General features: G+C 41.4%; 1 protein-coding gene across 1 annotated transcript in view; it reads right to left on the bottom strand.

Moving 5' to 3' along the window:
• Nucleotides 1–13,916, bottom strand: part of SLC39A10 (solute carrier family 39 member 10) — a 157,321-nt gene extending 143,405 nt beyond the window's left edge. The window contains exons 1-2 of the mRNA XM_063644849.1: nucleotides 13,837–13,916; nucleotides 3,024–3,132 (exon numbers count right to left, since the gene is read on the bottom strand). The gene's annotated coding sequence lies outside the window, so the exon portion shown is untranslated. The remainder of the gene's footprint in view (nucleotides 1–3,023; nucleotides 3,133–13,836) is intronic.
• Nucleotides 13,917–14,796: the final 880 nt, after the last annotated feature.

The following is a 14,796-nucleotide window of genomic DNA, read 5'->3' as shown; positions in this document are numbered from 1 at the left end:
TTAAGCAACATACTTCTAAATAGCACATGGTAATAAGAAGAAAATACATTGATGTGAATACAAATTTAAAATACAACACACTGGGCCTGGTGTGGTCGCTTACACCTGTAATCCTAGCACTTTTGGAGGCCGAGGTGGGTGGATCACTTGAGCCTAGGAGTTCGAGATAAGCCTGGGCAACATAGTGAAACTCCATCTCTACAAAAAATATAAGAATTAGCTGGGCGTGGTGGCGGAAGCCTGTTTTCCCAGCTACTTGGGAGATGGAGGTAGGAGGATCAGTTACACTTGGGAAATCACGGCTGCAGTGAGCCGTGATCGCACCACTGTACTCCAGCGTAGGAGATAGAGCAAGCCCGTATCTCAAAAAAAAAAAAAAAAAAAAAAAAGGCCGGGCATGGTGGCTTACGCCTGTAATGCCAGCACTTTGGGAGGCCGAGGCGGGCAGATTACAAGGTCAGGAGTTCGAGACCAGCCTGTCCAACATGGTGAAACCCATCTCTACTAAAAATACAAAAATTAGCCAGGCGTGGTGGCGGGCACCTATAATCCCAGCTACTCGGGAGGCTGAGACAGGAGAATCGCTTGAACCCGGGAGGCAGAGGTTGTAGTGAGCCGAGATCGCGCCACTGCACTCCAGCCTGGGCGACAGAGCGAGACTCCGTCTCAAAAAAAAAAAAAAAAGTTACGGTATGCTGCCAAAGCAGTGTTTGCTGAGAAATTTATAACATTAAATGCTTATTTTAGAAGAGAAGAAAGGTTTAAAATGAATGCACTAAGCTTTCACATTAAGCAACTGGAACAAATTAAACTTAAGGTAAACAGAAGGATGAAAAAGGATAAAGAGTAGAAATTAATGAATCAGAAAATGGATCATAATAATAAAAGTTGAAAAAAAATTAGAAGCTATATATATGACCAAAAACTTCAGTCTAATCAAGGGTAAAATTTGTTTGCAACATGTTGCTAAATTGATTTCTCACTTGCTAAGAAAATCTATAAAATCCTATCGTTTCTTTCAAAAGAGGATGTTTGAAAGCAGCAGCATATTCATATTTAAAATTGAAGTAACATAGTTACAAAAAAAAATGGAAGACGCAAACAAAAAGAGGAACAAATTTAAAGGCTGTATTGATTGGTAAAAACACTTAAGAGAATAAGAAAAATAAACCAAGAGAAATGATATTGTTCAAAAGTCAAAAAGAAAGACATATATAAATCAAGAGGGAAAATAGCTTTAATCTCCTAACTAGAAGGCAGAAATAGAGAAAAAAAATCCAACCAGATGGGCAGGTCTCTGAGGGCAGCCTCACTGTTGGATCTGTGGCTGCCCAATAGTGTAGGCCATTTCCAGAAATTGTGTTCTATATTGTAAGAATTTAGTATCTAGAGATGTGACATTAATTAAATCTCAGTTTTTGCAACAAGCCCTATATTCAGAGGAGACTCCCTAGCTTCTGCAGAACACACTGCCGGCCACCATATTAATAGTTGAGGGGTATTTCTTCCATTTCAAGATGACAGCTGCATTCCTTTCTTTGGCAATTAGACTTTCAACTCTCTGGGGAATGAAGATTCTTTGCAGATTTGCAACAATTATCCTAACTTGCCTTGTACTACTTTACTGCTGCTTTGCACTGCCCGCGCTGATCTGCCGGTCAGTTCTGCTACTCATGTCTGATGAAGCTATTGTAAAAGATAGAAGAAATTGAGAAGCCCAGTGTGTTGACTTAGGACATTTCATTTTCTCTTTAAAAGTAGACATCCTTGTAATCTACGCCCATTGTACCAGTACCATAACTTTTCTATTTCTGTAACTTGTTAAACGAAGGCACCATGTATTGAATGATTTTTCATACCAAATGATCTTGATAGATGCTCATTCCTGAAGAACCTGCTGTCTTAAATATTTAAGGGCAACAGATTCTGAGAAGGTACAACCTTGGAAGAACATCATTCAAGCCTAATGAAAATGAGCACATTCTTGAAAATGCTACAGAGCGTGCACAGAAGTAAGTAATTCCAACGCAATGAAATATTTCCCTCAGCAGTTTGTGAGGCAAGTGAGATTTCTGAAAAGCTTTGGCAGCTTGTGGGGAATGGCACAGAGATGAAGATTGATCCTTTACCTGTGGTATCTGCATCCAGTGGGACTGAACAGCCCACAGCACTTGTGGGCAACGGGTTTCAAAGGGGCTATGTGTGCAAGAGGTGGAGCCAAATGCAGGGCTTTAAGAGACAGTTAAACTCACTTCCAGGAGCCTCATCTCACAGAATGACTGTGATGCTGATGCTAAAGCCATCAACTAACTCCACCATTACCAAAGTTGTTGCCCAAAGAATGCTTCAAAGGGGTTAAAGAACCAAGCCACCCAATATTTTGGCTAGGCTATATTGCTCAACTTAAATGTGTTCGAAGTTCATCGTTTGCATTCAGCTGAGTTGTCGTGACTAGTTTGTGTGAGGTTATAGCACATTCTTATAATTTCATGTTGTCTTGACACCCATTTTGAGTATAAGTTGGGCTTTCTCATACCAGAAGCAGGACTTCCTCATCCTTGACAGTTTTCAGTTCTCTGTCTCTTCCCAGTTCCTCAGTGTGCTTGATCCAGATGTCTTATCAGCCTCTTGCTGTCCACCTCCCTATGGTAGAGCTAAATACAATCTACTTGACTCACCCCACTGACCCCACACCCTGCATGGACTTCACAGATATGCCTCAGTGACCATCTTAGTCCACAATTGCCTCCATGGTACTTGTGCCTGCTTGCTGTATACTCACTGATTAGAACGCCCCACTGGAAACCTGCTCAGATAACACTCTGGACCCCAACAAAGGCTTTAGCCCTTATGTCATTTCTCTCCCTCTCTCTCACTCCCCATCAAGCACGTGTGTCCTGGATGGGCCCCTATTTTGCATTTCTCCTTCCAGGCATGCAGCCCTCTTCTCTCTGGGACCTGTAAGTAATAAACTGCTTCTGTTACTTCATGTGTTTTGTTGAGTGGTCTCCTCTGTGTCTTACCTGGCTGACACAGCTGAACCTAACTTCTTTCCTGATCAGAGCTCTCCTAGAGATTGGCTTTCTTGCAGGATTAAACAGGACACAGGTCAGATGAGAGCCACAAGTTTCTCTGCCAATATAAACAAGTTTCCTGTGAGAGGGACACCTGGTCAGAGGTTGGACACTTAAACATTAGGCTGTCCACTATCATAAAGAAGTATCCTGTGAAAAGCACCCTGTAAACATCCACAACCACCCTCCCTGAAGCCCCATCAGCACAGGGCTAGAATTTATAGTCATTCTCCAGAGAGACACCTCAAGACCAAATTTGAAGAAAATACGAGACATGTCAATTAATTTGTTGTTCACAAGTTGTAAAATTGGCATAAATGTTTGAAGTTTACTTAATACATACACAAGGGTGGATTCTTAGCTTTCCTTATATTCATTTGCATTCTACAATTCTGAGTGTGAAATGAGGGATTTCAATACAGCTAGGAATTCCTGGAATTGTGTATAATCTTGGGCACAACCAAGCAAGCATTTACCCCCTACCAACATCACCTACTATGTGCATCAGCAAGACAATTGAGAAGCAGTCTGATTAAGCTGTCGTACAATTGTAAATTCAATTGTCCTGTTTTTTGTTTTTTTTTAAAAGATTACCTAAGACCCAAGAAAAATTACTGCAGTCTTTAAGCTCTAATAGTGAGATAATAAACTTGGCTAAATTAGAATTACAACTAGATTTTTAATTCAAAAGAGTACCTTTCCTCTGTTTAAAGGAAGCTGGTTATTATCTGCCCAGAAAGATATTCTTACGGCTTCTTCAGTTAATCAAAGATGAATTAAGTCTCAGGAGACATACATCTAAATGTTTCCTTCCTTTTGTCATTTTCCCAGAACATTCAACCTCAGATAGTTTGACAAATAAGGTCAGAACTTGAACTTGCACACATTGATCATTAATTCTTCTGAAAGAAAATCGCTAATTTTAAGTGACAGTATCTTTAGAGTTTACAAATAGTGGAAAACAAGGCATTTTGGTTTCTGATATGAAAAAGGACACCTATCAGCAAATATCACTGGAAAGTTTTCCATTGTTTTTGGAAGAGATTACTCTTGTTTTCTCTTTCAGTATCTTATCTTCCTTCTTGTTAAACCTACCAACTCTGGTCTCTACCCTTTCAGTTTCTATATCAGGACAATGAACTTGCATAAGAATAGCTTTCATTAGTGGAGTATTAATGTAATTAGATTAACATTTTATCTTTAGATAACTCAGGCTGCAACTTGACAATCAATAGTGGAAATAATGATTTAGATCAGAGGTCAGCTAGCTTTTTCTCTTAAGGGTCAGCTTGACCCTTAAGAGAAAAAGCTATATAAATATATATATTTATATTATATTATATTATATATTATAAGCTATATAAATATACATATATATATATATTTTTTTTTTGAGATGGAGTTTCACTCTTTGTTGCCCAGGCTGGAGTACAATAGTGCGATCTCAGCTCACTGCAAACTCTGCCTCTCAGGTTCAAGCGATTCTCCTGCCTCAGCCTCCCCAGTAGCTGGGATTATAGGTGCCTGCCACCACGCCCAGCTAATTTTTTGTATTTTTAGTAGAGACGGGGTTTCACCATGTTGGCCAGGGTGGTCTTGAACTCCTGACCTCAGGTGATCTGCCCGCCTTGGCCTCCCAAAGTGCTGGGATTACAGGCGTAAGCCACCACACCCGGCCCAGGTAATAAGTATTTAGGCTTTGCCAGCCATATGGTCTCTGTGGTACCTACGCAACTCTGCCCTTGTCACACAAGCAGTCCTAGACAATGTGTAGACAAATGAGTGAGGCTGTGTTCCAATAAAATTCTACTTATAGCTGAAACTCAAATTCCATATGATTTTTATATGTCAAAAAATATCATTTTGATTTTTTTCAACCACTGAAAAGTATACAAAACATTCTTAGTTTGCAAGTTGTAGAAAAACAGGCGATGAGGCCGGGCGCGGTGGCTCAAGCCTGTAATCCCAGCACTTTGGGAGGCCAAGGCAGGCGGATCACGAGTTCAGGAGATCCAGACCATCCTGGCTAGTACGGTGAAACCCCGTCTCTACTAAAAATACAAAAAATTAGCCGGGCGTGGTGGCGGGCGCCTGTAGTCCCAGCTACTCAGGAGGCTGAGGCAGGAGAATGGCGTGAACCCGGAAGGCGGAGCTTGCAGTGCGCCGAGATCGCGCCACTGCACTCCAGCCTGGGGGACAGAGCAAGACTCCGTCTCAAAAAAAAAAAAAAAAGTAAAACAGGTGAAGACATGGCCAGGTGTGGTGGCTTACGCCTGTAATCCCAGCACTTTGGAAGGCCGAGGCAGGCGGATCACGAGGTCAGGAGATCGAGACCACGGTGAAACCCTGTCTCTACTAAAAATACAAAAAATTACCCGGGCGCGGTGGCGGGCGCCTGTAGTCCCAGCTACTCAGCAGGCTGAGGCAGGAGAATGGTGTGAACCCGGGAGGCAGAGCTTGCAGTGAGCCGAGATTGCGCCACTGCACTCCAGCCTGGGCGACAGAGCGAGACTCGTCTCAGAAAAAAAAAAAAAAAAAGAAAAACAGGCGATGACCGGATTTGGTATGTGGGAAGTAGTTTGCTGACGTTTGACTTAGAATCACACTAACCTATACTTCACCCTGTAATTGCTGTAAAAAAAAAGAAAGAAAGAAAGAAAGAGAGAGAGGAAGAAAGAAAGGAAAGAAAGGAAAGCAAGCAAGCAAGCAAGCAAGCAAGCAAGCAAGCAAGAAAGAAAGAAAGAAAACCAATCAAAATGCCATAAACTAAGTCTAAATAATTAAATAGTAATTTGGGGTTTTCGTATTGCACTGAATTGCACTGTTTGTATTGGTCCTCAGGAATGCCTGGGAGACTGCTCGAATTGTGGCTTTTAAAAATTTTCCATAAAGTACTAATCGTGAGAATCGTAGGGAGTCTAAGAGGGCATAGTTGTCATGAAACTGGCCTGCCGCAAATATAAAAATTCCTTCAAATTCTATGTTTTGTCTTAAATGTTGTTGTAAATTTTGCATTCTATTCCACAATATTTCCCCCCAAATTTTCTAGAAAAGCTAAAAAAAAAAAAATGCCTGTTTGTACAGATTCTCATGCTTACAGAGAGATGTGGTACTTTAATCTGAAAAGCCAAAGAGGCAAGCTTAGATAATAGCATAATCAAACAAAATTAAAAGGAAGGTAAAAATCGAGTTGCAGGGTCGTATGTATTTAGTTAAATAGCTTCTACCAGGAATAATTGTTCCTGGTAAACTGCTGCAATGACACCGTTTTTAAATTTAGCTTTTCTGTAAAAGAGGAAAAGAAGTATAACGCGATTAGTATGTATGGAAACTGACTTCAGAATGAAAAGAATATAGGAAAACAGTAGGATCAAATGCACTGAATTGGAGTCTTCCATAAATAACCAACAGGACAACAAAGAAGCTAATAGCAGATAACTTCAATTCTAAAAGAATGTACATATTTTAATTACCAAATAGCTCCAATTGCTTTTGACTTTTAGGTTCTTTCTTTTAGCCCTGCAGTTTGGTGTGAGTCGTCTCCTCCAGGCTTGGCAAGACTTACCAGTTGACATTTTTCTGTTGTTTTTCTCCCAAGACACCTACTTTTTCAAAAATTCAAACCAAAACCTTAAATCAGTTTTGATCCACTTCCAAAAGACTCTTCTGTTACGTGTGTGTGTGTGTGTGTGTGTGTAAGAGGGAGACAGGATCTTGCTATGTTTCCTGGGCTGGTCTCATTGACCCTGGGCTCAAGCTATACTTCCGCCTCAGCCTTCAGATTAGGTGGTACTACAGATGTGCACCACTGTGCCCCACTTCTCACCCATTTGATGCAAGCAGTTGATACTCTCTTTTAAGAACGTATCCCAAAATTGTTCCCTAAAGCTCACAACAGTCTTGTACCCTGGTGAGTTACCATGGTAACCCTCAGATTAGCTTCTGGAAAACAGTAACAAGGGTTTTATCCTATTTCCATCACTACATTACACAGCCCCATCCTGCCCTTTGAATCCTAACATGAGATCAGTGCTAATTTTTCTGCTTCAACTTCTTTTCTTTGAAGAGGTGAGATTAGGGGAAGAGGTTAACCTCTCTCTCCTTGAAATGACTACAATCAAGGAAAGAAACTTTGCCAAAATCCTGGAGTCAGCATTTTGCTTTAAAGGGTAGTTTTGACTTGGCTTTTGAATTTTTTGTATTAAATACTTTTTCTTTTAATCCAATGGATGAGTAAGTTAAATCTAGGGTTATGTTTTACAATATTCGGCACTCTACCTTCACGGATTTACAAATGAAGCCACAACCCATTAACTTTGGAAGGTCGCTGTCTTAACTTGAGAAGAATTTGGAATCTGACTATATACATTGATTTTCCACAAGCCTTTAGTGGCTAAAGGAAGCAAGGCAAAGCATAGCAGAGCTAGAATAGACTATCCAGGTATAGTGGCTCATGTCTATAATCCCAGCACTTTGGGAGGAGGCACGAGGATCATTTGAGCCTAGGAGTTTGAGACCAGCATGGGCAACACAGTGAGACCCCATCTCCACAAAAAAATAAAAATAAAGGCTGGGTGCAGTATCTCACGCCTATAATCCCAGCACTCTGGGAGGCCGAGGCAGGCAGATCACCTGAGGTTGGGAGTTCGAGACCAGCCTGACCAACATGGAGAAACCCCCATCTCCACTAAAAATACAAAATTAGCTGGGCACGGTAGCGCGTGCCTGTAATCCCAGCTTCTTGAGAAGCTGAGACAGGAGAATCGCTTGAACCCGGAGGTGGAGTTTACGGTAAGCCGAGATTGTACCATTGCACGCCAGCCTGGGCAACAAGAGAGAGACTCTGTCTCAAAAAAATCAATCAATAAATAAATAAAAATAAAAATAAAACAATTAGCCAGGCATGGTGGAGCGCACCTGTGATCTCAGCTACGCGCGAGGCTAAGCTAGGAGGCTAAGCTGGGAGGATCACTTGAGCCTAGGACGTTGAGGCTACAATGAGCTGTGACTGCACCACTGTACTCCAGCCTTGGTGACAGAGTGAGACCCTGTCTCAAAACAAAAAACAAAAGAATGACCTTGCTGACCCAGACAGAGGGCTTGTGGCTTTGCAGACTCTGAGCCTTGATTCTTTCTGATTTAATTTTTCTACTTCCTTCGATCCAAAGGTCACTTCTTCTTAGCAGTTAGTTGCACAAGAGACACCATCCCACTTCCATGTCTAAAGTATAGGAAGAATAAGGAGAAACTGTGCTGGTTTCGCAGGTTGCCAAGCTTCCCTTTACTCTGAACTGTTACTCCTTATGCACAGCCTTTGATGCCAGGGTTTCTGTTCAAGGGTTCCTTGACATCTGAGAGGCTTTGATCTTTGTCCTACACAATTCCAGAATATAACCTTATTTATAAACACTATTGGTTTCCTTCGGTTTTATTTGTACTCAAACCAGGTTTCCAGACAAAAGCAAAGTCATGCCGTTCTCCCTTCTCCCATCCCCTGATGTGCCAACTCTTTAGTTGGCACACCTAGAAGTGTGCTGAGTGGTTAAGGCATTTGGCCAAAGGATAGTGAGCCAGAAATAGTTCATCTCTAAGCCAGGGTTTAGCCTTAATTTATTATTTTCATAAGAAGAAAATAATAAAATGCTAATGTTGGCTCCTTTGAAAGGCTTTTAGAATTAAGTACTACATACCATAAGGTCTGGGCAGCCTGCAAATATTCCATTTTATAGGTGTATATAGTAGTTTTTAAAATTTAGAGATTCAAACAGTGCAAAATACCTCTTGGTCTGCAAGTATTGCAGCTGCAATCAGGGACCTGATAACAGCAGCCTGACATTACAGGTCATTGTTGTCCTTCAGGCCCTGCGTGTAGTGAGTGCTGTGTCTGAGGCTCACCTAGCCCTCTCTTCAGTTCTCGAAACTTCAATCTTAGAGTTTCACAGTAAATGATGGATTATTTACTTATATCAAAGTAATGCTTTGCCTACCTGAGGTACCCTCATGAGAAATTCTACCACATACGCCTTTATTTCTGGATACGACTTCCTAAACTATGAACATTTCAGTGTTGGCCATTGAGAAATGAGAAGTACTCCAGTTTGTGGTAATCAAAAAAGAGGAATATGGGAGATTGGGGATAGAAAACAGAGTTGAAGAGGATTAGCAAAGAGAAAAGAAGCTGAGAGGTGGACATTCCAGGTCTCTGAGGTGCATGTGAATCGCATTCTAAGGAAAAAGGCAACTGAGACTTGAGTGGATAATCTAACATCTGAAGTCTCAGCGTGAGGTTAAGAAGAGAGTTTAAGACTGGCCGGGCGCAGCGGCTCACGCCTGTAATCCCAGCACTTTGGGAGGTCGAGGCGGGTGGATCACGAGGTCAGGAGATCGAGACCATCCTGGCTAACACGGTGAAACCCCGTCTCTACTAAAAATACAAAAAATTAGCCGGGCGAGGTGGCGGGCGCCTGTAGTCCCAGCTACGCGGGAGGCTGAGGCAGGAGAATGGCGTGAAGCCCGGGGGGCAGAGCCTGCAGTGAGCCGAGATCGCGCCACTGCACTCCAGCCTGGGTGAAAGAGCGAGACTCCTTCTCAAAAAAAAAAAAAAAAAAAAAAAAAAAAAAAAGACTAGATCAGCACAGGTTTTAGACAGGATTGAGAAATATCTACTTGGCTATATACAGTAGGTCAAATAAAGACAATCTGAAACTGAAACTGGGCCAGGCGTGGTGGCTCATGCCTGTAATCACAGCGCTTTGAGAGGCTGAGGTGGATATGCACACCTGTAATTCCAGCTACTTGGGGAGGCTGAGTCTGGAGAATCACTTCAACTGGGGAGGCGGAGGTTGCAGTGAGCGGAGATGGCACCACTGCACTCCAGCCTGGGTGACAGAGTGAGACAATGTCTCAAAAAAAAAAAAAAGATAATCTGAAATTTATTTTTTATGTATTAAAATTATTGTATGACAAACAGCCTGAAGATTGTATAAAAGACAAAAGATGCAAACACCACCACCATCACCCATGTCAATAGAAGAAAAACAAAACAAAACTCTTCCAGATTTACATTACTGACATGTCATAGTTTCACTTAGTGTGCTCATTTCATTGATTTGTTTCAGTGAATGGCAAAATAATCATCAGGATTTCTCTAAAGCTACTCTTGACTTTCGTTTCTAGAATATGATTTCTTCAGGAGGTTTTGCCCTTCTAAATAACATACTTTAGGGCTAGGTGCAGTAGCTCATGCCTGTAATCCTAGCACTTTGGGAGGCTGAGGCGGGTGGATCACCTGAGGTCAGGAGTTCAAGACCAGCCTGGCCAGCGTGGCGAAACCCCATCTCTACTAAAATTACATAAAACTTAGCTGGGCATGGTGGCGTGCACCTGTGTTCCCAGCTTTTTGGGAGGCTGAGGCATGAGAATCTCTTGAACCCTAGAGGCGGAGGTTGCAGTGAGCCAAGATTGTGCCATTGTACCCCAGCCTGGGCGACAGAGAGAGACTGTCTCAAAAAAAATTATTTTTTAGTAATTAAAAATAAATAAATAACATACTTTGTTTTTTTGTTTTCTGTTATTTTTTTTTAATTTCAAGGCATTCAACAAGAAGTATAAATAACGTACTTTCCAAGAGAGAAGTTTTCAGAAATCTAAACTTGGGATGGGCCTGCTCCTTTGGGGAGCTGAGAATATTTCGAGCTGGAAGAGTTTGCACCAACAGAGTTAATTCACACTTCAGCCATTCCAATAGCTTGGAATCTGTGCGTCTATCCCAGGGAATGGACACCTCCCAGTACACTTAGCAGTTGGCACTGACCTAAAATGCCTACTGAACAGTCTGGGCCTGTAAGTAATTTTCTTTTATTTATTTATTTATTTATTTATTTATTTATTTATTTATTTTTATTTTTTTTTTTTTGAGACGGAGTCTCGCTCTGTCGCCCAGGCTGGAGTGCAGTGGCTCAATCTCGGCTCACTGCAAGCTCCGCCTCCCGGGTTCACGCCATTCTCCTGCCTCAGCCTCTCTGAGTAGCTGGGACTACAGGTGCCCGCCACCACGCCCGGCTAATTTTTTGTATTTTTAGTAGAGACGGGGTTTCACCGTGGTCTCGATCTCCTGACCTCGTGATCCGCCCGCCTCGGCCTCCCAAAGTGCTGGGATTACAAGCGTGAGCCACCGCGCCCGGCCTGTAATTTTCTTTTATTTTTAAAATTATACCCTTGCCACAGCTAATCTCAAGGTGCAACATATTAACATTTTTTTAAGACTACAAAGCAATTCCAGTGGAGGATATACAATATAAACCAGGATTTGAAAATTTTTTACCCATCTTCAGTGTTCAATATTAGTTTCCCAGAAGGTATTAAGTACTATTTAATGACCACAGCTTTGTCTCTGTATTGTACAACTTCTCTTTGTATTACCTTTGATTCTTCAACTTTTAAGACCAGCATTGTGAAAACTGCACATGCTTTTTAAATGTTTTAATGTGCATACTTTACATTGTATGGAAATTTATCTGCATTTATTTTTATCATCTCTTGTCCTTCCTAACGTCCTTTTACATTCACGTAATATTCTGTTTCACCATTTCATAAAAGTGTTTTGCAGTTTGAATCAGTGCTTCTAAATGACTCATTTAGAGTAGAAAAAAATTTTTTTTTTGAGACAGCGTTTGGCTCTGCTGTCTAGGCTGGAGTGCAGTGGTATGATCGTGGCTCACTGCAACCTCTGCCTCCTGGGCTCAAGTGATCCTTCTGCCTCAGGTTCCCAAGTAGCTAGGGCCTACACCACCACATCCGGCTAATTTTTTTTTTTTTTTTGTAGAGCCTGCGTTTCACCCGGTTGCCCAGGCTGGTTTCGAACTCCTGAGCTCAAGCGATCCAGCCTCCTTGGCTTCCCCAAGTGCTGGGGCTACAGGTGTGAGCCACTGCTCCTGGCCTAGAAAAATTTTTGGTGTTCAGTTTAACCCTTAGTTTTTCTGAATATATTCCTTCATCACATAATTTAAGTATTTGGGGTTTAATGATCACTTTAAAGACATGAGGTCATGCTAGCAGTATATCTTTTTCATTACGATTTTATGTATTTTACTGATTTAATATTTTACTAGTTCCATTTTCTAATCAGCCTGAAAATCTTTCTTGATCAAACTGCTTACTTTTTTTTTCTTTTTTTTTTTTTTACAGAATTACACACAAGCCTCAAACTATTTATAACCTGCTAACCGAAGGACTTTAGTGTATCATCTACTGTGCAAATTACTGTGATGTTATGAACCATCAGCATAGACATATGCACTACTGTGTCAAAATTATATATTTCACACAGAAGGAGCTAAAACTTTTTTGTTATTGTTTCCTTTTTCTCTGAATTCAAAAGTTTACCCAGAAAGTTGCCTGTAATCCCAGCACTTTGGGAGGCTGAGGTGGGCAGATCACTAAGGGAAGCCAGGAGTTCAAGACGAGCCTGGTAAACATAGTGAAACCCCGTCTGTACTAAAAATACAAAAATTAGCCGGGCATGGTAGCGCACATGCCTACAGTCCCAGCTACTTGGGAGGCTGAGGCACAAGAATTGCTTGAACCTGGTACGCTGCGGTTGCAGTGAGCCAAGATTGCGCCGCTGCACTCCAGCCTGGATGACAGAGCAAGACTGTGTCTTAAAAATAAATAAATAGGCCGGGCGCAGTGGCTCACGCTTGTAATCCCAGCACTTTGGGAGACCGAGGCGGGCGGATCACGAGGTCAGGAGATCGAGACCACGGTGAAACCCCGTCTCTACTAAAAATGCAAAAAATTAGCTGGGCGTGGTGGCGGGCGCCTGTAGTCTCAGCTACTCAGAGAGGCTGAGGCAGGAGAATGGCGTGAACCCGGGAGGCGGAGCTTGCAGTGAGCCGAGATTGCGCCACTGCACTCCAGCCTGGGCAACAGAGCAAGACTCCGTCTCAAAAAAAAAAATAAAATAAAGAAATAAATAAATAAATAAATAAAAGTTTATCAGGAAAGTTAAAACAGACACAATTTTTTTGCACTTTTGTTTATTGCCTTAAATAATGTTGCCTGAGAATTGTGTCGTATATCCAACATTCTGCATGATCCTAGAATCTAGACCCTCATAATTGAAAGCAATATTGAGAGGAACAAATCAAATCTATAATCTTTGTCTTACTTGATTCCTCACAATTAAATTGTGTGGACCACACTACTGACTCATAAGCTATTAGATGGAACACCACATCGCTTAGAGAGATGGCAAAGAAACAAGTCACTTCAGTTTTGTTTTATCTTATATTGAATTGCTTTTAAAAACATAGATCTAATAACTTAAGCTTCAAATAAATGATCTCCTGTGTATATATTAATATCTGTAATTCAGTTTTCTATGTGCCAAACACTTATTTTGTTACTAGCCTTAGTCGTTCCTAGATTTATTTCTCTGCTAATAAGATAAGAAAGGAGTTTGGATGAGAGAATGTAGACGAGGTACACGAATCTTAGATACAAAGTTGACAAAATTTTTTCTTTGGATAGTCAGTTTCTCTTCCGTATAAATTTGTATCTTCAACAAGATATTTCATTAATACACCAGAAGCACTCTACCATCCTTGAATCTTGGTTGGGTGCCAGCCCCACGACATCAAGTTCAAGTGCTTAAATAGTACAGAAATACACAGTCACGTCAGAGAGGCACTAAATATCCTTTGCCCAGCCTCAGTAATGATACGCCTTAAACCCAGGGTGGGTGGAACATAAGAAGACTTACCCTGGCAACAGCTCTTCAAGGTGCTCTAGGTCCAAAGAGGAATGCCCGTTCTGCTTTCCCTTAAATAAATCTCCCTCTGTCTTGGTAGGAAGAGATAGGATGAAAGGTCAAAATGGTCTGAGCCTACCTCAGCCTAAAGTATTCCTGTGATGAGCTTTTGGGAGGGGCTTGCTGTTTCTAATTAGCATCACCATGGATCCCCATCAAATCTTAATCACTGCAAATTTCTAGCTTTTGTAATTTTTATAGCGTGTTAATTCTCTCCGTTTTTCTTAGCACAGATAAATTTTCCCTAAATATCCAAACTCCATTTTACAATTTTATCAGACTCTGTAGGGCTACAATTTTACACTTGAGATATAACTGATGTTAAAACTTACACCTTTGAAGTGATGATTCTAAGGACTTTGCTGTGTAGTTTTCACTGCAAAATGAGCAAATGTCAAATAAAACAGTGCTGACTTTGTGAGTTCTCTCTCTTCAGAAGCAGCTTCCAAATAATTCAAGAGTGGCTTTTTCTTTTTTCTTTTTAATTTTGACAGAGCCTCGCTCTGTTGCCCAGGCTAAAGTGCAGAGGCACCACTTGCAACCTCCGCCTCCTGGATTCAAGCGATTCTCCTGTCTCAGCCTCCCAAGTAGCTGGGACTACAGGGCCCTGCCACCATTCCCGGCTAATTTTTGTATTTTTAGTAGAGACAAGGTTTCACTAGCTTGGCCAGGCTGGTCCCAAACTTTTGACCTCAAGCGATCTGCTAGTCTCCACCTCTCAAAGTGCTGGGATTACATGCGTGAGCTACCACACCCAGCCAAGGATGGCTTTGTCATTCTTCAAGTCTACACACACCTTAAGTAAGAATTACTGAGGAATAACATTAGAACTACTGTAAGTAAGAAAGAATTACTGAGGAATAAAGTTAGATTTCCAGTGTCCTGTAGACGTCCTATAATTCTGCAGGATGT

Source organism: Symphalangus syndactylus, chromosome 8 (genome assembly GCF_028878055.3).
Source record: "Symphalangus syndactylus isolate Jambi chromosome 8, NHGRI_mSymSyn1-v2.1_pri, whole genome shotgun sequence".
NCBI classification, from domain to species: domain Eukaryota; kingdom Metazoa; phylum Chordata; class Mammalia; order Primates; family Hylobatidae; genus Symphalangus; species Symphalangus syndactylus.
Note: the sequence above shows the minus strand (reverse complement) of the source record. Positions and strands in the feature narration are given on the sequence as shown.